Here is a 27,043-nt window from a genome sequence, read left to right as displayed (position 1 = left end):
GATATCAATCTATCCCTGAGCTGTTTACTTTTAGGAGTATGGTTTACAGAATGAGCTTGAACATTGCTTTTTTTTTTAAAGGAAAAATATCATACAGATTTTTAATATGTGAACTTGGTGCACATGCTTGGCATCTAGCTGATATGAGAAACCATAAGCGCTACCATCTTTCAGAGTAATAAGCCATGCAATAAGAAAGATTTACACAACAGACCATGATGTCTCCTTCAGTGTATTATGGATCATTAACTCAAAATGTACTCTTTAATAGGTGCCAAAATACAAGTTTATACTACAGACGAGAACTACTGTCATTTATCAAATTAGATAATAGGTGCAGTACACGTATATTAAAACTCATATTCAGCAGCAACTAATATTATTTGTAAATGTCCAAGTACACATTTTTATAATATCCAACTGTAAACTAACTTTCCATGACAGTTTCCCTTACCCTCCAGCCATTTCTTTTTACTTTCATGAAAAGGCATACAATACTTTAAAAACAATAAAGCCGTGACAAAAAAAAAATCACAGACATTTTCTATATGAATATATATTCTATTCCAGACTGAGGTACGTGAAATTGTTTACTTCAGCGTCATTTATCTTATTTACATATAACAAAAACGTAAAATCCAGCAGAAGGATGTGGTGGGACATGTTGAATGTCCTTGGAGAGGTTAAGCAGGGGAATAAGGTTAGTTTATATCAGTTTTACCGATCGGAATTTTGCTGTTAGTTTTCATTATCTTGTCTAAAGAGTTAGCTCCTGTTTAGTAACAGTACTAAGTGGACTCTCTGTTTTGACATCTCTTATTTCCCTCCCTCTTAAATATCTGTGCTAGATACTTAACGAGGTAGGTTTTGCTTAATGCGAACCAGTTGCAGGTTTTGCCCTCTGTCCCCGCGATGGTGACCCTAGACCGCTCACTGCTTTCTGAACAGTAGCTGGAGAATCCAGGCACCTTGAGCACAGCCTTCGCTTCCAGCGCCCCCTACTGGTAACAGACCACTATGGCTAAGAGAAAAGTCAGGCTCCCAACTCCAGAAACAAAATCACTAACCACCACCACATGAAGCAGGTAAAGCAAAGAGCAAAGCTACACGCTCATAGGAAAGGCACTGGCAGGAGCTGTACAAGACCTCAGCACAGAGCCCAGATTGCCTGCAGGAGAGTGATCAGAACACAGAGGAATGGAGGAGGGGGAAATCCGGAGTGGGCCTTGAGGCCACATTCCCCGACCGGTTTTCTGCCACTCTCCCTTCACCCTGTATGCTGGCTCCAGCCATCCCAGGAATAGCAATACAACAGGAAGGGGGGAGTGAGGGGAGGGTAGGAGTTCCATGGGTTTAGGTGCTGAGGAAATCCCCTGTAACTCAATCATCCTTTCCCATAAGAGCAGGGAAGCTGGAGCAATTTTTAAAGGGGGAGGGGGGCTGGGAGCCACTTAGCTAACAGTAAACCCTGTGATAAAAACCGCTTCAAGCCAGGGGTGCTGCATAGTTCCAACACCTATGAATAAGCTCCCCTCCCTTCCCACCCCCAGGGCAGCTCGCGGTCAAACCAAGTTTGATACACAGCCTCTGTGCGACCAAGTCTGTCCCTGCCAGCCCCTGCTTCCGCGGCTACTCAAACGGCAGAAGCGGGAGGGCTGCAGCGGAGAGGGGAGAACAGCTTGGGGGGGGGGGGGAGTGGGGAGAGGAGTTTGAGGGGAACGACGCTGCCAGCCCATCACCGTGCTGTCCCAGTCCCGCACGCGGGAGGGAAGCCACTGCCCTGAAACACTCAGCGTTCACCTGCCCCCCAGCACACGCCGCGCACCCGCCTAATCGCGGGCCGCCAAGAAGTTGCGACTGGTCGGGCAGCTTTTCCGTGTGTACTCACCGCGGCACGGAACTCATCGCCTGGGGCTGCTTCTCGGGATCGGCTCTGAGCAGAGCGAGCCGACAGACCCCAAACTGGAGCACAACAAATCCCAGCCCGCAGCAGAGACCGCGAGCGGCGGCTCCTCAGGTGCCGCGCCAGCCTGGCCCCCACTCGCCCGGGCTCAGCGAGCGCTTCGGGGCTCGGGCTCGGGCTCCGTCCGGGCGCCCCGGGAGGGGATGGCGAGAGCCAGCTGCACACAAGGAGAGGGGCGCCGGCCGGGCTGTCCCTGCGGGGCGGGCGGCGAAGACGCGGGGGGAAGTTGCCTATAAATCCAGTGCCGGGGGCAGTCTGTAATGCGGGGCGAGGGATCCTCGAGGAGGCGCCTGGCGGTCTGGGCAGCGGCCGCTGCTCTCCCCTCGCTCGGCGGCGGCAGCAGCAGCCCGAGGCTTCCTGGCGGCTCTGCAGCCCGCGGGCGAGTGGGGAGCGGACCGAGAGCGCCCAGGGCACGGGGAGTGCGGGCGGGCGGGCAGCCGGAGCCGTGCGCCTGAGCGAGCCTCTCTCGCCGACTCCCCCTGCAGGACTGGCTGGGAGCGGGACTCCTCTGCGCGCCGCGCCTCCCTGCTCCGTCCCGCCCCCGGCCTGCCTGCACACGCCGCCTCTCGGGGCCAGGCGGGGAGTGAAACCAGAGCCCCGGCCGCCCGCGTCTCTCCCCTCCTCCTGCCTGCCCGGCCCGTGAGGTGCCAGCCCGCACGCACTGCTCCCCTTCAGGCGCTCCTCCCCCCGCCCGCCTGCCCTCAGCCCCCCGTGCGACCGGCCTCCCCGGGCCGCTTCCCCGCCCCCTTACGGATAGCGTTTCCAAGGCTATTTTTGGGCCTCGGGCTAGCGCACTATAAAAGTCCCAGGGAGAGTGAGTGGGACAGTGAGACGTGGCACTGACTCTCCTGCGGGATAGACGCGCGAGCATCCTGCTCAGGTACGTGGGCGCCAGTGTCCCCTGCGCTCCTGTTCCGTGGCGGTGCGGGTGCATGGCCTGTGGTGTTCCACGGAGAATGCCATCGCTTTCCCTCCGCCGACTGCCTGGGCTTGTCGCCCGCCAGGCTCGCGCGTGGCTTTTCCAGGGCGCTTGCATGTTCCTGCAAACTACGGTACAAACTAAACCCCTGCCACGGTCGGCAAGACTGCCCGCGGTTGAAGGTGTAAAATGTTATGACCCGTTGAATATGTGAAACAAATAAAAGCATGGAACGGACCCAATGAACAAGAGCGCTAGCGTATGAGACTCAATTAAAACAACTATCACCCGAAGCTGCTTGCAGTCCAGAATGGGAGGAATTCAAATGGCCTGAAACGCCACAAGTTGAATCACCACGTTGGCTTACTTATATAAGATATTCGCTCATAGGAAAGACTAATGAATATGAAAGTTCGTGTTTATCAAAAATACTGAAAGTTGGCAAACGGTAGCAGTTATACTGATAGCTGTTTGGTATGAAAACCAATATAAATATAAGGATAAAATTGTATTGGCCAAATTCTGATTTCAGGTACATATTTATAACCTAGACAGCTTCCTTTGACTATGACAGTAAGTTTTAATTTCAGAAGCACCGGCTAATGAATTTTAGACAGTGTGGTATTTTCTTCACAAGTCCTAAATCTTGGACAGATTTTTTTAGATATGAAAAAATTCATCTAATTGTAAACTGGTCATGGAAACGTTCACCCAATCACATCATTTAAAAAAAATCTTAATCATTTGGATGGATTTTAAATTATAGATATATAAATATATCATGTAGTGCTTTCTGTAGATTTTCCCAGCTTACAACAGCTTTAATTTTTAAACTCAGAAAGAGAGACTATTTTTCTAAATCTTTAAAAACAACATCGCAAGTACTTTAACTTAGAAAAGTGCTCACTATACATGCAAGAAAGTAAACAAGTAAACATACCAATAAGATTATTAATTCCTGGAGTTTTGCTGAGATCTTAGACCAAGGGTTTTCAACCTTTTTTCTTTTTGAGTCCCACACCAACATGTTAGGAAAACTCCAGGGCTCAAGGCTGGGAGACCTTCAGGCATAGGCATAGTTTGAGTTCTAGTGGTAGAGCCCTGTGCAGTTACAAAATTTGTATCTGCAAAAATGATCCACGGAAATCTGCACCCACATCACAGATGCAGATACCTGTGGATATCTGCACATTTGAAGAATTCTAGATACAAAATTTGCATCCGCATCTGTAGCCACAAAAATGAGCTAAGGACATTCACAGATATCTGCAGATATAAAGTGAATTTCTGTGGATTTGCAGGGTTCTATTACAGGGGAGAGGAAGGGGATTGTGGGGGTTAGGCCAGCTCCACCTTGCAAGGTTTGTGGAGGGAACACTTCCTCCATGTCCTTACTCACCTTAGCGGACCAGCTAGCCTGTTGGGTTCGGTGATGGGGGAGAGGAGGACCAAAAACTAAAAGGGAAAAGAGGCTCAGCTCAAAACGTCTGAAAATTGCTCACGCAAGAAGTAGCTATTGGGGCAGGGTGGCTAGGACTGTGTGCATGGAGAGGGTAGCAAGGGCTGTCTGCTAGAGTGACCATATTTCCCAAAAGCAGACACCACCCAAGTTCCCTGACTCCAACCCCATGCAGGATTGGCATCGCTGCTTGCTCGAGCCCTGCTCTCCTCCTCCAAAGTCTGGGGCTGATATCAGGGCTTGCTTGAGCCCTGTCTCCCTCTCCCTGCATGGGGATTGCATTGCTTCATTGCTGCTTGTCCCCCAACATGTTCCTCTGCATCTCACATTTGTGACTGAAGTGGGCATTTGATTTGTCCTATTTGCTCTTGCCAGCTTGATCAGCTGGCAAGATCAATAGGACAAATGCCCCCATCATTGCCAAAAGAAGTAGAAACAGGGCTTTAAAAAGGGCTGTCCCAGACATGGTCACCCTACTGTGTGAGGACAACAGTGTTCCCTTTAATTTTTTACATCCATATGCAGAACGAATTTTGTTATGTGCATCAATACAGAGGCCATGTGGAGCAGAGTAGGAACAACAAATTTGGAGTGTGAGGGGGTTCAGAACTGGGCAAAGAATTTGGATGAATGGGGGGGTGAAGATTCTGAGGTGCGGCTCAGGATGAGGGCTGTGGGATACCCAGGAGGTGGCCCAGAGCTGGAGTAGAGGGGCCAGGGATGAGGGTTCAGAGTGCAAGAGGGAGCTCAGGGTTGGGGGTGAGCAGGTGAGGATCCTGGCTGGGAGGTGCAGGCTGTGCAGTAAAGCCCTGGGGCTGCAGTGAGGAGAAAGGATTCCCTTCTTCCCCTAGCTTTCTCTCACTCTGGGGCTGGGGCAGTGGCAGCTCCCCAGCTGCATCCCTGCATGCCCCAACTTGCTACTTGCCCATCACCTACCTCTCTGTTCTCCAGGTCCCTATGGCTGAGTGGCCACACACCTTAGAGGGTGCATACGATGGTGGGGATGGGTGGCTCAGGGTGCAGAGAGGAGTAACTAGAGGCTATGGTGGGAGGCTCCCTTTTATCAGGGCCCCAAGCCATGGGTGGTCAGTGAAGGTAGGACTGAGGGAGGCAGGCTCCCAATCCTACTACAGCTCTGCCCTCCACCACAGAGAGGGGAGGAGGTGGGGTAGAACGCCAAGCGTGCACACACCCCACCACCACCACGGGACAGGAGCAAGCATGCGTGCGCCCCAACCTCTCTGGCCCGGAGCACTGGGGAGGGAGGAGAGTGCGCAGCTGTAGCTTCCCCAGACCTGGAGTACAGGGAGGATGGGAGTTCTTGGGCAGCAACACTCAGCCTCAGTACGCCTCCCACAGGAGTTCTGGGGGCTAAGTGCGAGCGGCACCATGCCTGGCAGTCTCAGAAGGCAGTGCCTTCCCCCGCCTAGGCTACTGGACAGCCATGCCCCTCATCCAGGCAGCTCTGACTTCCTGCATGAGCAATTAGAGGGGGCTGGGAGGTGGGTAGGGTGTTAGAAATCGAATAATTGAATAATCGTGTAATCGCATCAAATATTAGCAGTTACACGATTATTTGATAACACCAGTGTGCTCCTAGTTCCACTCCAGAGAAGCTCCCAGCTATCCTGCGCTGCTGCCTCTGGTACAGTGGCAACAGCGCAGGGTGGCAGGCAGGAGCCAGTCTGTGTGGAGAGCCGGTTTAAAAGTAGGCTACCCACGAGTACCGACTCTGTGGAGACACCTGTCCCTCCCTGCGCTGCTGCCTCTAACAGAGCAGCAGCACAGGGGCAGAGGAAAGTAGGGGAGGCTGCCGTGGAGCAGCATCTGTCTGTGGGGGGGCTGGGCTCGCCACGGACAGAGGCTGCTCCATGGGATGCGGGCATAGCCTCTGTCTGTGGGGAGCCCAGGGCCACTGTGGACAGAGGCTGCTCCATGGCAGCTGCCCCTACCCCCAGGGGGGCTCCATGAATAGAGGCTGTGCCAGTGTCCCACAGAGCAGCCTCCCCTGCTCCCTCCGGCATTGCTGCCTCTAATAGAGGCAGCAGCGCAGAGGGGGGGCTGCAGCAGCTCTGCAGAGCCAGTGCTCAGGGAAAGCCCGTTTTTAAACTGGCTCCCCCTGAGCACCGACTACTGCCTTCCCCTCTAAAGAGGCAGCAGCGTGGGGGTGGAGGAGCAGGTGGCTCTACGGGATCCAGTACTCACAGGAAGCTAGTTTAAAAGCCGGCTCCTGCCTCCCTGCCCCTTGCTATCTCTGATACAGAGGCAGCAAGGGAGGAAATGCGTGTAGGCCATCGGATTAACCAATAAGGCAAGGCTTATTGGTTAATTGCATAGTTGACTACACATTGGCACCCCTACAGCTGAGGAATAGTCTCAACCCCTGAGCATCAGCAGGAAATTGAAAGATGCTGCACCTACCTGATCTGTGTTACCAGCCAGAGCTGCAACTACCCTGCACTGTGTGGCTTTGGCTTCGGCTTCCTGCCTCTGAGTTGGCCAAGAAGCGGGGCATTGGAGGCAGATATAGAGGAGGAGGTAGGGGAGTGTGGAGCTGTCTATGGCAGGAGTGGGAAACTTCTTTTTGGGTTCGGGATTATTAACCCACAGGAGGTGCCCTAGGCAGCTGCATAGGGGGTCGCTCTTGTGGGTATTTCCAGCTCCAGCAGGCACCCCCACACACACATGGGCTGCTCTCCAGGCCACATTCCCACATGGGCTGCGTCCGTGGAAAGCCACGTCCAGTCCCTACTCTCTCCCCACTCCACCCCCTCCTCCAAGCAACACTCACCGTTGACAACAGGGGGAAATGGAGCGACCCAGCCACAGCCCACTCTGCTGGTTTCCAGCTGCGTCACTCAGCTTCTTGCCACTGTTGGTGAGTGCAGGGGGGTGGTCCCCTCCCCTGACTGATGCGGCTAGGAGCTGGGGGAGTGGAACAGGCTGTGGCCAGGTCACTGCTTCCGGTTGTCCCCGGTTATTGCAGGGTTGGGCCTGACCTCTGCTGCCTCCCTTCCCTCCTCCTGCCCCCATGTCCCACAGCTCTAAGCACAGCCCCATCTTCCCCCCTCAAAGCAGCTGCCCTCTCATTGGGGGTTCAAGTGCTCAGGCTGCATAGGGCATTACAACTGCTAGGGATGGTCATAAAGAGTCCATATGCCTCTCCAGTTTGGCTGGTTGTCTGTGCGTGCTCAGAAACACTGCTGAAGCTGGCTGCCCTCACTCTGCCCTCTCCCTCTCCCTCTCCCCGCACTATTGGCAGGCATGTGTTGTCTGTGTCCTGAAATCATACTGCCTCCAAATAATCCATTAGAGTTTTATCTCATGTGCTTCATACACGTTCACTAAGATGCTGATATAATCCCAAAGCAATATTAGTGACCATTTTTATTTTAAGAAACCCCTAACAAAAGAATTTAACAGCTACATGAAAATGGCCATTATATTACTGTGTTAAAAATGAACTACATAATGTAAAATTATTCTAGACACTGCATTTAATAACATTTGAGTAAATCATTGCAGAATAATTGATTGGGCAAGGTGATTTCCATAAATGTATATTTATTAGTTGATTGCAAAAAGCTCTTCAAAGGAGAAGCTGTCTTTTTTATTGTTTGTATGTACACTACCTGGCACAATGGTACCCTGAACTCTGACTGGGGCTTCTAGGTGCTATCCAATACAAAGAGTCAGGGAGAGGAGATGTTAGGGATTAGAATTAAGGAAGTTGGGCCCCTGCCTGAATAGAGAGGGTAGAAAGACAAGGAAAGGATAGAAAGTGAATGCACTTCTTTCTAGTCTCCCTGTGAGGAACTCTGTAGATGAGTATACCTCTCTCTCGTACTTTAAGGTTTAAAGAGATAGTAGTATAGTGTCAGAAAATATAGGCCCATGATGTGAATACTCTAAGACAGTGTTTCCCAATTTTATTTGGCCACGGAACCCTTTTCCGATTGAAAGAATTTCAAGGAACCCCTAGGATTGCCAGGGTAAAATTTATCCAGCAAAAAAAAAAAAAAAAAAGACTCGCCGAGTCCTGCCGCAAAAAGGCTCTGTCTCTTTAAAAGGGGGTAGGGGAATGCCGAATTCTCGCGGAACCCTTACTTTCTCTTCACAGAACCCCAGGGTTCCGCGGAGCACCAATTGGGAAACACTACTCTGGGAAGCAGCAGTCAAGGGAGGATGATTTTACATACATATTTTTTATTACATTGTTTTAATTAAAACTTTGTTAATATAGCACCCATAGGTATTGTGACCCAGGGACTCTTGGGTGCTAAATGGTGGAGGATATGGGGGTACATTGGGTTGTACAGGGATCCCCTGAGTTGGATATCTGCATAATAATTCACCATAGTGTCACACATGATGTCTCTACTAGTATGTAATAGTGAAGTTGATTAACCCATTAACCGATAAGCAAAAGCTTATAGGTTAAAGCTATGGACTACGTGCATTTCCCTCCCTCCTCCCCTTGCCACTACATTTTTTAGCAACCTGGTCAGTCCTGGCTTGTGATGGGTGCAGGATCTACCCCTGCTGTGACTCTGTATTTAAAGGCTACGTCTACACTGGCACCCTTTTCCGGAAATGCTTAAAACGGAACAGTTTTCCGTTATAAGTATTTCCGGAAAAAGCGCGTTTTTCCGGAAAAGCGTCTGTGCCAATGTAGACACGCTTTTCCACAAAAAAGTCCCGATCATCATTTTCTAGATCGGGGCTTTTTTGCAGAAAAGAAATCTCTGCTTTCTACACTGGCCCTTTTCCGGAACAGTTTTCTGGAAAAGGACTTTTGCCCAAACGGGAGCAGCATAGTTTTTCCGGAAAACCACTGATGATTTTACAGTAGATCGTCAGTGCTTTTCCGGAAAAGCAAGCGGCCAGTGTAGACAGTTGGCAAGTTATTCCGGAAAAGCAGCTGATTTTCCGGAATAAGTGGCCAGTGTAGACACAGCCAAAGTGTATTAGGAGTCAGGTAGATAGACAGCCCAGCTCAGTTCCGGCTCATGCCAGGTTCAGGACCTCAGACTGTACCCAAATAGGGGCTACTGCCACTCCATGCTTCTACCTCTTTATCAGAGGCAGTAGCGCAGGACAACAGGTAGCCTGTCTGCAAGGGGAGCTGGTTTTTAAATTGGCTTCCCTCGTGGACCAGCTCCTGCCTGGCACCCCATGCTGCTGCCTCTGACGCAGAGCGCACTGGCTTAGAATAGTTGACTAACCAAAAAGAATTCATGAGGTTACTCGACTATTCAATTAACTGATATTTAACATCCCTAGTCTGTACTGAAAACCCAGCTGCTTACTGATCATCATACTAATTGAAACAAATATACAGAAATATCCACAGGAGTTATATATCTTATACTGAAATTTTGCTGACTTCCGTGCCACTGCTAACAAAGCTGAAAATGGGAGTTTGAGCAGAAGTTTGTTAAGAGATTGTAATGGATGGTCTGTGGAGTTTTCTTTCTTAACAGGAGTTTGGGAGGGAAGACTGGCAGATACAGAGGCAATAGTGGTAGAGACCTAAAAAATGGAAGAGATAACAAAAGTGACTGGATGTGGAAGCTGTGGGATGTATATTATTCTAGAGTGTACACCTGAAAGTTGCTTTATTTGTATGAAGTATCGCCTGACAAATCTGATGGAAAAGAAAATTCAAGGCTTGGATATGCATCTCCAAACTGTGGTTGAGGTTAGAAGAGGATTTGAACAGATGGAGGGAAAGAGACAGGAGGCTGAAGGGAAACCTTACAGCTTGCAGATGCATGAGGACACGTGAACTGTGAGGATAAATTGCTGGAAGAGGAAAGTGGTAAGTGGCTGTGCATGACTACAGAAACAAGGCAGAGGGAGGAAGATCAACTAGCAAAGGAGAAACAGAGCTCAAAAAGAGGTTTGCTGAGTTGGAAAATGAAGGAGAGGCAGGCGGTAAAAGAAGATGGGAGATCAAGGAAGAAGACAAAAGTGGCTATTCCTACAAGAAAAGGGAAAGAGACCTTGCAAATAGCCAGAGTCAGAACCCCAGGAGGTAGAGAATAGAAGATGACTCATAGAAGATTGCAAGTGAGTATAAAAAGTAAGAGAACTTGAAGCCGGAAAGAACAGAAAGGGGGAGACCAGAGAATGGCACCAACAGGAAAAGGCAAGTCTATGTGATGTTGGGACTTCCTAATAAGAAACAGACCAGCCTGTCACTAAAGCTGATCTGGAGAACTGAAGGATGTGTTGTCTACTGGGAGTTAAGATACATTATGTGGAATAGGGGCTGATAAGGATCCTAATGGAAACAAGAAAGAATCCAGTGATTTTCTTTCACATGCAAACAAATAATACTGCTAGATTCTTAATGGGACAATGAAGAAAGAATGTAGCTAGTTGGGGAAGATGTTCAAAGAAATGGAGGCTCCAGTGATTTTCAGTGGGATTCTATCAGTACTTAGAGTAGAGCAAAGGTAAGATAAGACTATGATGATCAACAATGACTGGGGCAACGGTACTATAAGGAGGAGTTTTGGGGTGTTTGACCACTGGGGGCATTCACAGACAAAGGACTGTGCTCATGGGATGAACTCCTCTTTACTAGCGTTGGAAAAGGATTTCTGGGATGGAAGTTGGAACAACTGATTAAAAGAGTTTAAATTTGGAATTTGGAGGCGATGTTCATATAATCTCCATGCCTGATTCTGGTATTGAGTGGGAGGAAAATCAACTAAAAGAGGATACATCAGAAAAAGAAAAAATAGAAGATAGGAAAATGGAGAACAAGAGGAAAGATTGGTACTTGCTCTATGACAGGAACTGGTAAGCGATATTGGCACTAAAATGACTGTACTAAATCATGTGATGAATCTAAGTGAAATCAAGCAGAAAGTACTAAGATGTCTGTACACCAATGCTAGGAGATTGGGTTTAGGGATGTGAAGGGTAACTGGCTAACTGGTTACCCGGTAAGCATCACCTTTAATGTTAATGGTTAATTAGTAGCTAGGAGCAGCTCCCTACTAGAGTGTAGGGCCAGGAACAGGCAACCCCTATGGAGCTGGCAGACACCTACCTCCTCCCGCATCCCTGCTCCTGGCTGATGGAATGGATAAAATGGATTCTGTTTGAGTCAGAAATCACTTTATCAGTAGAGTGTCTATTACATTTCTTTCATATAGTGCTTAGGGTCTGCTGCAGACCCTCAGGATCCAATTTGGAAAAAATAGAGACTGCTTTAATTATTTTAAATGAAAGATACTACTGGGAATTATGTGATTATCTGAGCCTTTAATTTTTAGATATAGATTAGAGAGGAAAGGGCTACTAATCAAAGTTAGGCCTGGATATTCCTGGATGTGATAGATGACAGATTTCTTCACCAAATGCTCAGTAATGCAACAAGATGTTTAGATTTAGTATTGGTAAGTACTATGGACCTCACAAAAGAGCTAATTATAGAGGGTAAACTTGACTCAAGTGATCATGAGTTAATTCAGTTTAAACAAATGGAAAGATAAATAAAAATAGATCTTCAGCTGGGGTCCGTGGCAAACCTTAACAAAAATCAGGAATTAGTTAGAAAGTATACTGGACAGAACAACTCAAGGATCTGAATGAGTAGGAGGCCTGGAATTGATTTAAGTCAAAGTTGCAAAAACTATTGTAGCCTGCATCCCAAGCAGGAGGGGGAAAGTAAGAGAAGGGCTGAAATGCTTCTTTATCCATTTTCTGCAAAACAAGTGTCACCTTGCCTCACTGGGTCACAACTAATACCAGATTTAGGACAAACTGCTGAGAGAGAGGGCAGGGGCATCCAAAAACTGGTGGTTATTTTTCTCATAGGATATACCAAAACCAGCAACGAAAGTAGACTTCTGTCTCACCATACTGGATAACAAGAAGTCAGAAATGCATCTCTTTTGGTATCCCAGACATTGTTCCAACACCTAGACACTGCACTTACTGATTAATGGCTATTTAAAACCAATTTAATCAAACAAAAGATTCTTCTGATCTCAAAGGGCCGGTCACATATCCCAGTCAATATATAACTCAGATCTTGTGGAATAATCATGCTCTTGTCAATTCTTTGGAATCTAATATATAAAGAGAAAAGAAAGAGGTGAGTGTTAAAATTGATTAAAGTATTCAAATACATACAGTAGTTTCAAAATTCTTGGTTGAGGCTTTTAGCAGTGATAGAATAAACAGCTGGCTTGTTAACTCTTGGGTTGCTTCCAAAAGATTGGAAAGTCCTCAGTCCCATAGAAAGCTTCCATTAATATAAGTTCATAGTCCCAAAATAAGAACAGGAAAAAAAAATGGAGTTTCTGGGGCCTTTTATAGCTTCTGCCATATGGAGGAAAACCCATTACTCCAAGCAAAGCCCTCAGCAATTTGTGGAAAAGTGTCACATGAGCTATCCACATGCTTCAGTGAGTCATTGCAGGAGCCATTACCTATATTCTATCTAGAACATCCACAGGAAATCCATGAGATAGAGATAAGCTTCTTCCATTGCCCATTCTGTTCATTGATGGGCCATCAGTTTGAATAAGCCCTTCACAATATGCTGGCTAGACTAGTGGTAAACTATATTGTGGGTGTTATCACAGGAGTGAGCACATTTTAAATGCAGGTACATATCAATATTCATAACTTCAGATACAAAAATGATACATATATAAAAATAGGATAATCATATTGAGCAAACAATAACTTTTTCATTGACACCTTACATGACATATTTTGTACAAGATTTGTTACAATTATATAAAAATGGTAGCAATAATTATACACACGGTTATATTTTAGGTTGCAGACCAAAATGGATGAACAAGTTTATCATATAGTTATTAAACAAAAGTAGAAAGCCTACAAGAAAAGGAAGAAGGGATGAATCAGCAACAAAGACTACCTCTTGGAGGTGAAAAAGTGTAGGGAAAAAGTGAAAACTGCCAAAATTCAAGCAGAGTTGGGTCTCACAATGGAAACTAAAATTAACAGTAATAGTTTATTTAGTCATATAAATTAAAAAAAAAAAACAAGGAAAGAACAGTATCCCTAACCACTAAGGATGGGGTGGAAATTAAAGATAAGGAGAACAAGGACATGGAAATCAAAACTATCACATCCATGATAGAAGCCCGCTAATAGGGTGTATTCATCAACCAAGTGTATATGCCCTGCACTCTCTCTAGTGTGCCATTAGTGACTCAGCCTGCTGCCGGAGTCACACACAGTTGTCTGCGTGATGAAGGAGAAGCAAAACTCCTCCTAGGATACAAGTTCCAACAGCCCCCCTGTAATGTCTCTCATAAATTGTCTCTGCTCTAGGATAGAGCAGTGCCACAGGGCTCTGTCACAGGTGACCATCTTCATGCTGTTTGAGTTTTTCTGGCCACAACTCTCCAGCTGCGCTACTGCAGCTCAGTTCCCCCTTCTGGGAGTGCCTCTGTGTTAGGGATGTAAAACAGTAGACTACCCGATAAGCCTAGGCTTATCAGCTAGTCAAGCTGACTACTCACATTCCTCCCCCTCCGCCCCTCCCCCCCCCCCCCCCCGCTGCCTCTTTATCAGAGACAGCAAGGTTGGGGGAAGCAGGAGCTGGTCTTGTGGGGAGCTGGCTTAAAAGCCAATTGCCCCCAGCACCATCTCCACAGTGCAGGGCTGGGGAGGCAGAGGCACAGCACCACTGCCTTTTAAATGTACTAAGAGCTGCTGGGCTCTTACTACTTTTAAAAGGCAGAGGTGCAGCGCAGGACCTGTCACGCTGCCCCCAGGAGCTAACCTCGTTGCCATGCACCTGGCTCCTACTACATTTAAACTGAAGAGTCTCAGTGGGGGGTAATGAGTGCCCCTCCCCCATCAACTCATTGAGATTCCATTGACTACTCGATTAGCTGATTAATCGCAATCAGGAGCGGCCCTAGATAAGCTGCCGGCAACGGGCACCCTATGCGAAATACGCGATTGGTGCCCCCACCTCCAAATCCCACAACGGCCATTTAATTTGGCACCCTAGGCGACCGCCTATTTCACGCCTATGGACGGGCCGCCACTGATCAAAATTTAACATCTTTCTGGGATGCATTAACAGGTGTGTTGTGAGCAAGACACAAGAAATCATTCTTCCGCTCTACTCTGCGCTGGTTAGGCCTCAATTGGAGTATTGTGTCCAGTTCTGTGCACCGCATTTCAAGAAAGATGTGGAGAAATTGGAGAGGGTCTAGAGAAGAGCAACAAGAATGATTAAAGGTCATGACCTATGAGGGAAAGCTGAAGGAATTGGGTTTTAGTTTAGAAAAGAGAAGATTGAGGGGGGACATGATAGCAGTTTTCAGATATCTAAAAGGGTGTCATAAGGAGGAGGGAAAAAACGTGTTCATCTTGGCCTCTGGGGATAGAACAAGAAGCAATGGGCTTAAACTGCAGCAAGGGAGGTTTAGGTTAGACATTAGGAAAAAGTTCCTAACTGTCAGGGTAGTCAAACACTGGAATAAATTGCCCAGGGAGGTTGTGGAATCTCCATTTCTGGAGATATTTAAGAGTAGGTTAGATAAATGTCTATCAGGGATGGTTTAGACAGTATTTGGTCCTGCCATGGGGGCAGGGGACTGGACTTGATGACCTCTCAAGGTCCCTTCCAGTCCTAATATTCTATGATTCTATCCCTACCCAATATCCAGACCACTTCCCCCAAGTGAGTAATGTGGCTTTGAGGGGGTACCCAGGCCTGCCCACTACTCCAGATTCCAGCCAAGAACCCTGCAGATAGCAGCCATCTGCTGTGTCCCTTTAACTGTCATATAGCCTCTCTAACTCCCTGCACCACTTCCCCACAGCCTCTTCACGCCTACCTTAGGGTAGTCCCAGCAACCAGCACAGGGGTTTTCCCCCCTCTCCCTGGCTTCTATAAGTATTGCCCTGTATAAGGTTCCATTCTGCAGTTCCCTCAGACAGCCACACACTCTAGCAAGGAACCATTCTCAGTCTGGCCTTCCCGCTCTTCTTATGCTAGCCTAGTGGGCCCTAATTGGTCGCTTTCCACATACCCTTTCTAGGCAGTTTGACAGTCCTCTGTACTCTTTTTTGGGGCTGAGTGTATCAGGACCAGAATGCCTCCAGCAGTAAGCCTTAGGGTGTGTCTAGACTACAGGGTTTTGTCGACAAAAGTGGACTTTTGTCGACCAAACTATACCTGCGTCCACACTGCCTTTGAGTTATGTCGACATAATGTAGACAAAACTCAGCAGTTTTGTCGATGTATGTAAACCTCATTCTACGAGGAATAACGCCTTTTGTTGACAGAGTTCTGTCGATAGAAGGCATTATTTCATCTACACTGTCCTTTGCGTCCACACTGTTATGTCGACAAAGTGGCTTGCTTTGTCGACAGAACTGGATGTAGTCTAGACGCTCTTTGTCGACAGAAGCTTTGTCGACAGTATCTGTCGACAAAACTTCTGTCAACGAAACCCTGTAGTCTAGACGTACCCTTAGTGACCCCATCAAAAAGCCAAACTCAGATAGCTTAATGAAATCATATAGGGAGCCTAGATCATTTCCATCGAAAAATACTAAAGGAACTAGCAATGAAATTGCAAAAACAATAGCAAGAACTTTTAATGAATTCATACATTCAGGGGTTATTCTGTACCTCTATTTTTTAAGGCTGCAAAATTGGTAGACGGTAGCAGACCAATTTGAACTTTTTCTTCAAAAAGATAAAAAAAATTGTCGATAAAGGAAATACAATAGAGCTTACCTACCTGGATTTCAGTAAAGCATTTGACACAATTCCATATGGAAAATTTAGTTAAATTGGAGAAAATGGGGATTAATACAATAACTGAAAGATGGATAAGGAATGGCTAAAGAAGTGACTACAATAGGTCATGCTGAAAGCAGACTGTCTGCTGGAAGGAGGTTACTAGTGAATTCCTCAGGGATTAGTGTAGGACTCATCTTACTTAATATTTTAATTAATTACTTGGGCCCAGAAGTATTTTAATAAAATTTGCAGATGACACAAAGTTGGAAGGCTTTGCCAGCATGGAGGAGGACCAGAAAATCTTACAACATAATTTAGATGATCTTGAAAACTAGAGTATTAGAAATTGGAGGAAATTTAATAGTACAAAGTGCAAGTGCATGCATTTAGGGACTTACAAAAAGAATTTTTGGTATAAACTTGAGACACATCAGTTTGAAGTGACCATGGAGGAGAAAGGCCCAAGTGAAAAAAAAGGCTAATATAATCCTTGGATGCACTAGACAAGGTGTTTCCAGTAGAGATAGAGAAGTGTTAGTACCATTATATAGAGGCACTAGTAAGACTTAATCTGTAATACTTCATGCAGTTCAGTTATCCCATGTTTAAGAAACATGAATTCAAACTGGAACACATGCAAGCAAGAGCTACCAAGATGATCCAAGGAATGGAAAATCTACTATATGACAGAAGATTTAAGGAACTTGGCTTGTTTTACCTTATAAAATGAAAGCTAGAGGGAGACATGATTGCTCTCTATAAATACATCAGAAGAATAAATAGCAAGAGGGGGAAGGGGAGAGAAATGGATATAAACTGGCCATCAACAACTTTAGGCTTGAAATTAGATGAGTGTTTCTAACCATCAGAGGAGTGAAGCTCTGGAACAAACTTCCAAGGAGAACAGTTTAGGCAAGAAACCTAACTGGTTTCAAGTTATGAAGGGTTTGATGCGATGAAATTGCTTATAAAGTCATATGGCCCATCTGTGACTGCTATTAGCAAATATTATCAAGAGCCAGAGATGGGACAGTAGAGAGGGAGGGCTCTGAGTTACTACAGAGAATTATTTCCAAGGTGTGTGGCTGGTGGGTTTTGCCCACATGCTCAGGATCTAATTGAGCACCATATTTGGGGTCAGAAAATAATTTTTCTCATGGTCACATTACCAGGGACCATGATTTTCACCATCCTCTGGAACATGGGGCATAGATCACTTGCTGCTTTCAACTAGAGTAAACAGTGGATTCTCTGTAACTTGAAGTCTTTAAATCAAGATTTGACGGCTTTGGCAACTCAGCCACAGGTTATGGGACTATTACAGGAAATGGGGCGAGGATCGTGGCATGTGGTAGACAGAAGGTCAGACTACATGATCATGATGGTCCCTCCTGGACTTAAAATCTATTGATCTAATCCTTCCCAAGGATCACCCATCTGTGGGACAAACTGTGTCTGAGTTACATGGGGTCAGATTGCAAAAGATAAAGACGAGAGAATGACTGTCTTATTTTCCAAACTAACTGATGATGCTTTATACGTGTTTAATGATATGGATGTAAGTGACATTATGCTGTATGAGCTGCTTAAGGGTCCGTGTTAAAAAGGTCTTAAATTACTCCAAGAGCATATCACATAAAGGTTAGAAGCCTCAACAAAGTTGATATGATATATCACTGGGACTGTGTTAATAAAACAAGGGATTTATCTTAGAAATTGGATTGGAAATAAGGGCGTATAACCAATTAGTCTGATGAGGTGAGGGCAGCAGTGTGGGAAATATCCCCAGCAATGGTAGAAGGGGCAGCTAATTTATACATGTAAGTGAAACCATTCGTAGACTGCAGGTCCCAAAAGGTTAGGCAGAAACCTGGCGTAAAATGGGGTGCCCAGTGTGTTCATGGGAGAAGGAAGAACAGGACTAAGCATACACCACTCCAGTACTGATCCCCTCCTGATAACTTTAATCAGACACCTGCCCAGGGAGATGGCCCCAAAAAGTGTTTCTTGAATGGGTCCCTTGAATATGTAAATAAACAATTCCCTAGGTATAGGAATTCCAAATACAGTGCCCAGTCTGCCCTGGTTAACAGAACTGTACTTAATTTGGAGACTTCAGAAGTGGCAGAAGGGGCTCTAGTTAATTTTCTCCTGTCTGACCTCCTGTAGGTGGAAATTAAGTTTATTAGAGAGGTCAAGGTAAATGGCAATATGGAGACATGCTGGTGCTGAGATCTGTTTAGTCAGCAGGAAAGTAATTCAGGGTTACGGTCCCAGGAGAAGAGGCAAACTCCTTGTCATTGGGCATTTTAGAAGCACAGTGTCCCCAGGGGTCACTCTGCAGAATAACTGCTCCCTGCACTCACTGCCCCCAATTGTTATTGTGGTATCAGTAAATTGGTGAAACCCTCAAATGTCCAGTGGACCAAGGGTTGGACATGCTAGGACTCAAAGGTTGGAGTGTGGCTATCGCTGCCTGTCAGAGTGACAATGGGCGAGCAAGGAGTGTGTGTTGCCTGTATCCAGTAGCGTTGGGGAACTGACCACAGCAAGCACAGCCAAGGCTCCCTGACTCTAAAGGCCGGTGGTTACAAGGTGCCTCATAGCTCTGGGTGCCCCTGAGAAGTATCACAATACTCAGACAAACACTAGCCCTGTTGTAGCCTCTCATACTATTGAGCTGCTCTACCATAGGAGAAAGGTCAGGCTGCTGCACAGTAGAGCTCATTGAACACTTTCAAGATTTTGACAAAAATATTTGGTTAAATGTTTTTACTGTTTTGCCGTCAATTTATAGGGTGGTTATAATTTTCTGAAAACCTGAAATTTTGACCAAAATATTGTAAAAGCCACTGACATTATGATAAATTGCCTGCACTAATTTTAACAACCCTGTACAGGGTGAGTTCTTCATAAATAAGGTGCTTCATAAATAATTTTGTATGATATTTTTGCAAATCATTGCACGTACATTAAGGTGGCACAGAACTACAACAGAACTACATGAAATGGATATTAATATGTTCTTGGATTTCACTTTAATAATGTTAATATATCTATGATAGCTAAGAGTGTTTTAACACTTATCTAACAACTTTTTAACTAACAAAACACTTGGTGAAAATGATGAAACTTGGGGTATTGATTCATATGACTTGAAAAGACCATCCATTTCCTGATTCACCTTCATATTGTCTAGGAAAAAAGCAATATTTTTGAATCAGTCACTTCAATCAAATGATTCTTGTATGTGTGTGTGTGTATTTCTCTTTCATTTCAGCTACATTCCTGAACTGAAACCTTAGAGATGAAGAACAAAGTTGGGTGAGGATAAACAATGCCTTGAAGAAACACAGCTCCTGAACTTCTATTATGAATGGTGACAAGAGAAAATGATTATATCTGTGGTCTCTAAAAAGTGAGAAATTTTTGTTTAAATTATGAAGATATAAATTAGGGCTGTCAGTTAAACTCAGTTAATGCATGTGATTAACTCAAAACAAATTAATATGTTATTTTTAACAGGAGGAGCAAAGGGAGAGGGATGCCCACAGGAGCTTGCGATTGCACTAGAATACTTGTCTGAGGTGATTTGAATACTAATATTTCATTTGTTTATCTTTGTCACAATGCAAATATCTGTTATCAAAAATAATAATATAATGTGAGCACTGTACACTTTTTATTCTGTGTTGTAATTTAAATCAATATCTTTGAAAATGTAGAAAACATCCAAAATATTTAAATATATGATATTCTATTATTGTTTAATCATGTGATTAAAACTGCTACAAATCGTGACTTTTTTAATCTCACAATTAAATTGTGCTTTATTTTTTTCATAGTTTGACAGCCCCAGTTTAAATCTATTATTAGTCAAATTTAAATCAAAGACAGATTGTTTTATTAATAAATAAAAGATATGGAATGCATTTTTCACCACTTTGGGTGCCTCTGCACTATCCCTTTCTATCGTGTAGAATTGTCCAACTATCTTAATTTTAAAAAAGAGAAGCCTATCTAAGCAGGGCTAGTGCCTGTCATCCATCTACACTGGAAAGGTTACCCCCATTTAAGTTAACTGGATATTTTTATTTTTATTTCAAAGTCCCTTATTTCAGTTTAGATTAAATGCATTCCAAATTGATTTAAAATAAACAAAAAACAAAAGCCAATCTGAGATAAGTGTCCACACAAGACTTTGCACCAGTTTAATTGGTATAAATTCACACCTTAGGTTACAACAATACAATTCTCACTTATGGACAAGGCCTTATTCACATTCAGTAGTACTGTACTTCAATCTGGAAATACTCCCGTTAAAGAAAATGAGTCTGAAGTACTTCTCAGTATAACACTCACAGAAATACTTTTTTAAGTTATTATGAGCATGTCAAATTATTTCTCTCTCCTGCTAAGTCTTCCTTCTCCATCCAGTGGCATAATAATAACAATATACCTGCCATTTCCTAAGTTCCTGCCACATATATTAATTTCTTGATAACATAAAAGCAAGGTTCTGTATTTTATTTTTTTTAAATGGTTCTATTAGTCCTGGAATTGTGAACAAAATTATAACTTACATCCGACCACTTTATTTTGTGTTATGATGTATAAAATACTTTATACTTCTATAGAAACTTCAAAGCTATGCATTTCAAAGATCTTTAAAAACATTAAGGAGTGTATTTATTTTAATCTTTTATTTGAACATTGAAAATACATTAGTTCCAAGCTTAGGAGTTCTGACAATCCATTAAAGGCACAAGTCATAAAAATTGTGGCAGGAAATGTACCCCACTTCTTTGTGTCTACAGGCTTTTTTTGAAAAAGTGGCCTTTTTTTAAAAAAGCTTCCCCTGCATCTAGACTGCTGCCACATTCTTTTAAAAGTAGATTGAAAGAATGTGCCAGTTTTTTCGACTGCGGACAACCTCATTTTATGAGGAAGAACGCCTTTTTTCGAAAGTGCTCTTTCAAAAAAGGCACTATGTAATGCAAACAGGGCTTTTTCAAAAGAGAGCATCCGGACTGCCTGGGTACTCTCTTTCAAAAAAGCGCTTGCTTTTTCAAAAGTACTGCTTGCAGTCTAGACGTAACCTAGCAGAAAGCCAGACTGGCAGTTCTGTAAAGTATTGTGCAGCTTCTGTGGACACTCATGCATTTAGCAGCACTGTGCCTGCCTGCATCAAAGATAAAATGTCAGTCACATATGAAAGTAAGACTTTCATAGAATCATAGGGTTGAAAGAGACTTCAGGAGTTCGAGTCGAACCCTATCCCAAATAAATCATCCTAGCCAGGGCTTTGCCAAGCCATGACTTTAAAACCACTAAAGATAAAGATTCTACCACTTCCTTATGTAATCCATTCCAGTGCTTCACCATCCTCCTAGGCTACGTCTAGACTGCAAGCCTCTTTCGAAAGAGGCTTTTTCGAAAGATACTTTCGAAAAAGCCTCTTTTGAAAAAGAGTGTCTAGACTGCAAGCAGTACTTTCAAAAAAGCAAGCCGCTTTTTTGAAAGAGAGCACCCAGGCAGTCTGGATGCTCTCTTTCGAAAAAGCCCTGTTTGCACTCAAGAACGCCTTTTTTCAAAAGAGCACTTTCGAAAAAAGGCGTTCTTCCTCGTGAAATGAGGAGTACCGCCGTCAAAAGAAAAGCCACGTTCTTTCGATTTAATTTCGAAAGAACGCGGCTGTAGTCTAGACGCAGGTGAAGTTTTTTCGAAAAAAGGCTACTTTTTTGAATAAACCCTGCAGTCTAGACACAGCCCTAGTGAAATAGTTTTTCCTAATACTCAACCTTTACTTCCACCCCCCCGCCCACTAACCCCCCGCTGCAACTTGAGACCATTGTTCCTCTTTCTGTTATCTGTCGCCAATAAGAACAGCTTCTCTCCATCCTCTTTGGAACCCCCTCTCAGGTAGTTGAAGGATGCTATCAAATCCCTCTCCCTACTCTTCTCTTCTGAAGACTAAATAAGCCCGAATTCCCCAGCCTCTCTTCATAAGTCATGTGCTCCAGCCCCCTGATCATTTGTGTTGCCTCTGCTGGACCTTCTCCAATGCATCTGCATTCTCTCTGTAATGGGGGCATGGGCATGGACACAATACTCCAGATGATACCTCACCAGTGCCAAGTAAAGGGGAATAATCACTTCTCTAGATCTGCTGGCAATGCTCCTACTAATGCACTCCAATATACCATTAGCCTTTTTGGCTACAAGGGCCCACGGTTGACTCATATCCAGCTTCTCATCCACTGTAGTCCCCAGGTCCTTTTCTGCTGAATTGCTACTTAGCTGGTCAGTCTCCAACCTGTAACTGTGCTTGAGATTCTTCTGTCCCAAGTGCAGGACTCTGCACTTGTCCTTGTTGAACCTCATCAGATTTCTTTTGGCCCAATCCTCCAACTTGCCTAGGTCACTCTGGAACTTGTCCCTACCTTGTAGTGTTTCTGCCTCTCTCCCTATCTTGGTGTCATCTGCAAACTTGAGGATGTTTCATCCAGGTCATTAATAAAGATGTTGAACAAAACCAGCCCCAGAACTAACTCTTAGCACATTCCACTGGATACTGACTGCCAACCAGACATTGAGCCATTAATCAGTACCCACTGAGCCCGACAGTCTATCCAGCTTTCTGTTCACCTTACAGTTCATTTATCCAGTCCATACTTCCTTAACTTATTGGCAAGAATACTGCAGGAGACAGTATCAAAAGCTTTGCTAAAGTCAAGGTATATCATATCCGCTGCCTCCCCATATACACAGAGCCAGTTACCTCATCACAGAAGGCAATCAGGTTGGTTGGGCATGATATGCCCTTGGTGAATCCGCGTTGACTATTCTTGATCATTTTCCTCTCATACACGTTCTTCAAAATGGACTCCTTGAGGATCCCCTCCATGATTTTTCTGGGGTTTGAGGTGAGGCTGATTGGTCTGTAGTTCCCCAGATTCACCTTCCCTGTGTAACATGGCTGAGAGGCAGGGGCGCAGATCAGGCTGGGGCTGGGACACTTTGCTTTCCACTGCCATCAGTGAATGCAGGGGCTGGCCCAACCCCTGCTGCCAGCCCCAGACTCCCCTCTAGTATCCCAGGCTGCCCTGGATCTCACAGGGCCCCTTAAAGCCCAGTGCTCAGGGCTGTTGCCCTGAATTGTCCTGTGGTTGGGATGGCTCTGGGAATTCCAATACCCGGTATTCCTCTGCTGTTTCAGAAACGGATGTGTAATTCACTAGCTAAATAGATCATGTCTCCCTTAAAGGGGCTATTGCACAGACAGGTTTACAGTCTTTCTGTTATCAGTTGAGCTTTCAGATGATATGCTGAGGACCTGAAAGTTCTGGGTATAAATCTGAGGAATTATCCCTACTGAGGTATTTTTGGAACAAATTAATAGCTGAACTCTGTATGTGCTAGATGTGTAGGAGATTTTATGTGAATGTCCATAGAGTGGGAAAACCATTCCAGTGTAAGCTGATAAGAAGCCAGAATTTCAGTTAATAAACTTATCTCTCCAGAAAAGATTTTTATGAAATTATAATATAAGCACACATTGGGGGATGGATGGCTGATTGCATTGCTAGTGAGCTAAAGTCTCACCTGTTTAACTGTAGACAGCTCAGTCGAGATTAGCAATTGTTTCTATATAGCCAAACTCCTGTCTTCTACTCTATCTACTCAGACTGTTCTGAGAACTTCAGTTGTTATACACCACTGCGTCCATCTTTTTTCAGAGATCCATATGGTTTACAGCGCTAGTTTTTGAACTTTTTTTTGTCATGACCCAGTTAGTTGACGCCTCTGACTCAGCATAATTATATCTTTTGGCTAGAATTCAGGCTCTGCTGTGGGGTCAGGCAGGAGGGGTTTGGGATGTGGGCTGAGGCTCAGGGCTGGGATAGGGGGTTGGGGTATAGGGTTGGGCCACAGGCTTACTTGTGGTTCACAATCAGTGGCACAGCAGGGTTGCTAAGATAGGCCTTCTGCCTGTCCTGGCACTGCAAATCATACTGTCGGGGACTTTAACCCGGACGGCCTCCGTTCGTTGTCTGACCACAAAGAGACAGGCAACACCAGCAAGATCCAATCACAAGCTCTGTATTGAATAGTGCGCACTTACAATAGAGAGCGGCCCGTCTCCAAAGTGAACCAGCCATGATTTCATTAACAGGTAGGCTTATATAGACAGTTCCGTCGCGTCATAGACTATTTGCCCAAGCAACCCACCCTCCTTTATCGGTTAGAAACTTTTAGTATCCATGCACACCTGGCCAACTATACATCATGGACTTAAGCAATTCATAATGCATCAGCAATTTCTTATCAGCCCAAAAGACAGGTACTGGCAACAAGGATACAGTCTGTTATGGCCAAAGGAGAACATAAACAGGGAGTTTGGAACAAACAGGGGGAGAGCAGAAACAGGGAGTCTCCTTATCAGTTCTCAAAACAAACTGTTCCTCATCACAGCAGGTACAAAAATGCAGCTTCTTACTTATCTCATTTTGCAACTTGAACAAGCGTGTAGGGTGCATCTCTGCTTGAACCTATCTCCAGTTCTGTCCAGGGACTACCCAGAAACCTTTGTTACATCTGCTTTAGCATAACTGCACTAAGCCTAATTTTCTAGGGCCTAACAATACTGTGCTCTGGAAATGGACAGCAGTTAGTCTAGCTCTGTGTGCTGCTCACATCTGCAGGCACTGCCCTTCAGCTCCCCAGTTCCTGGCCAGTGAGAGTGTGGAGCAAGTGTTCAGGATGGCGGCAGCATGCAGAGTCCCATGCATCCCCTCTCCCACCCAGATCTGCTTCTGGCCAGGGCGTGGTGCAGTCCATGGTACCAAGACAGGAAGCCTGCCTTAGCACTGTTGGCTACCACGTCACCCCACAGCAAGGCAACCCAGGACCTGACATTCTGTGATCCAGTCCTGGGCCACGACCCATACTTTGAAACACACTGCTTTACAGCATCTGTTTTTCCTCACCTCCATCCCGAGAAGTGTAAAGGGAAGCAATCTCTCCACTCAGAGATCCTTCTTCCTCCTGATTCTGCTAGCCTGCCTCTTTCCTCCTATGCCTCTTTTTACCCTGTGTGTTAATAGACTCACTCTTTAATCCTCCCCAGACCATTCTAATCCACTAATTAGGCACACAGCTCCATCCCAGGGCAGTTAATGTTTAAGTGATTAGAGTGATGTCTTAGCTGCTGATTCATTCCTCCCCCATATAAGAAGCATTTCAATGAGTCTCTGGTCCAGCTTCACAGTTACCAAGGCCATATCTATCCTACAGGGATTCTTGCAGCATAGCTACTATAATGTAGTTATTGCCAACATAACCTTGTAATATTGACACAGTATACAGCAATTTAAGGGGTTTTTCTGTTGATGTAGGAACTCCACTTTCCAGAGTGATGGTAAAAGATAATGGAAGAATTCTTCCAATCGACCTCACTACATCTATACTATGGGTTAATTTGAAATAGGAAGGAGTGCTCACACCCCTGAGCACCATAACTGTGTTGATCTGAAGTTTGTGGATAGATCAGGTCAAAAATCATCACCATGATTTTCACTAAATCACAGATTCTGTAAAGAGGCAAATTATAGCATGAGCCAAGAAGACTGAGCCGTCCCCAGTGGCTCTAAAGGAGGGAATCACCAGAGATTGGGGTCAGTTTTCATAATGGAGAGAGGTAGTGGGTCCATACTGGGATCAATCCTATTCAACATATTTATAAATGATCTGGAATAATGGGTAAACTGTGAGGATGCAAAATTTACAGATGATACTAAACTGCTGCATATAGTTAAGAACAAAGCAGTCTGTGAAGAGCTTCAAAAGGATCTCACAAAGCTAGGTGACTGGTCAACAAAATGGCAAATGAATTTTAATATCGATAAATGCAAAGTAATGCACATAGGAAAAAAATCCCAACTATACATATAGGCTACGTCTACACTTGCACCCTTTTCCGGAAATGCTTAAAATGGAACAGTTTTCCGTTATAAGTATTTCCGGAAAAAGTGCGTCTACATTGGCAGGATGCTTTTCCGGAAAAGCACTTTTTCTGGAAAAGCGTCCATGCCAATGTAGACGCACTTTTCCGCAAAAAAAAGCCCCGATTGTCATTTTCGCGATCGGGGCTTTTTTCCAGAAAGAAATCTGTTCTGTCTACACTGGCCCTTTTCCGGAACAGTTTTCTGGAAAAGGACTTTTGCCCGAACGGGAGCATCATAGTTTTTCCGGAAAAGCACTGATGATTTTACACATCCTGGTAGATCGTCAGTGCTTTTCCAGAAATTCAAGGGGCCAGTGTAGACAGCTGACAAGTTATTCCGGAAAAGCGGCTGATTTTCCAGAATAAGTGGCCAGTGTAGACACAGCCACAATGTGATGGGGACTAATTTAGCTACATCTACTCAAGAGACAGATCTTGGAATCACTGTGGATAGCTCTCTCATTAACTCATTAACATTAACTCAGTGTGCATCGGCAGTCAGAAAAGCAAACAAAATGTTAGGAATTATTTTAAAAGGAGTAGAGAATAAGACAGAGAATATCTTCGTACCTCTGTATAAATCCATGGTACGCCCACATCTTGAATATTGTCTACAGTTGTGGTCAACACATCTCATTAAAGATATCTTGGCATTGGAAAAGATTAAAAAAAGGGCAAAACAACAGGGTTTGGAATGGGTGCCATATGAAGAGAGATTAAAAAGACTGGGAGTTTTCAGCTTAGAAAAGAGGAAATGAAGGGGGGATATGATAGAGGTCTGTAAGATCATAACAAGTATGGAGAAAGGGTATGTCTACATTTCATTCCTCTTTGTGTTATGGCGCTATTTCGAAATAACCCTGTTTTTTCTCTCGAAATAGTGCTATTTCAAGATAAAACCCTTCCCTTGAAATCAAAAGATGAGAAGTAAG

General features: G+C 44.8%; 1 protein-coding gene, 1 long non-coding RNA gene and 1 other non-coding gene across 3 annotated transcripts in view; 2 read left to right on the top strand and 1 right to left on the bottom strand.

The window, feature by feature from the left end:
* The window catches only part of SEMA5A (semaphorin 5A), a 553,406-nt gene extending 550,859 nt beyond the window's left edge, over positions 1-2,547 (bottom strand). Inside the window, exon 1 of the mRNA XM_075921490.2 lies at positions 1,889-2,547. The gene's annotated coding sequence lies outside the window, so the exon portion shown is untranslated. The remainder of the gene's footprint in view (positions 1-1,888) is intronic.
* A 146-nt stretch (positions 2,548-2,693) lies between these two features.
* Positions 2,694-21,637, top strand: LOC149525345 (uncharacterized). The gene is made up of 3 exons (XR_016348888.1): positions 2,694-2,843; positions 19,386-19,523; positions 19,631-21,637. It is a non-coding gene; the product is annotated as an uncharacterized LOC149525345 (long non-coding RNA).
* On the top strand, positions 19,222-19,290 carry LOC112545177 (small nucleolar RNA SNORD123). Its single transcript, XR_003088617.1, has one exon. It is a non-coding gene; the product is annotated as a small nucleolar RNA SNORD123 (small nucleolar RNA).
* Positions 21,638-27,043: the final 5,406 nt, after the last annotated feature.

Source organism: Pelodiscus sinensis, chromosome 2 (assembly GCF_052426305.1).
Source record: "Pelodiscus sinensis isolate ZL-2025 chromosome 2, ASM5242630v1, whole genome shotgun sequence".
NCBI lineage: Eukaryota > Metazoa > Chordata > Testudines > Trionychidae > Pelodiscus > Pelodiscus sinensis.
The sequence above is the reverse complement of the archived record's forward strand: the minus strand, read 5'-3'. Positions and strand labels throughout refer to the sequence as shown.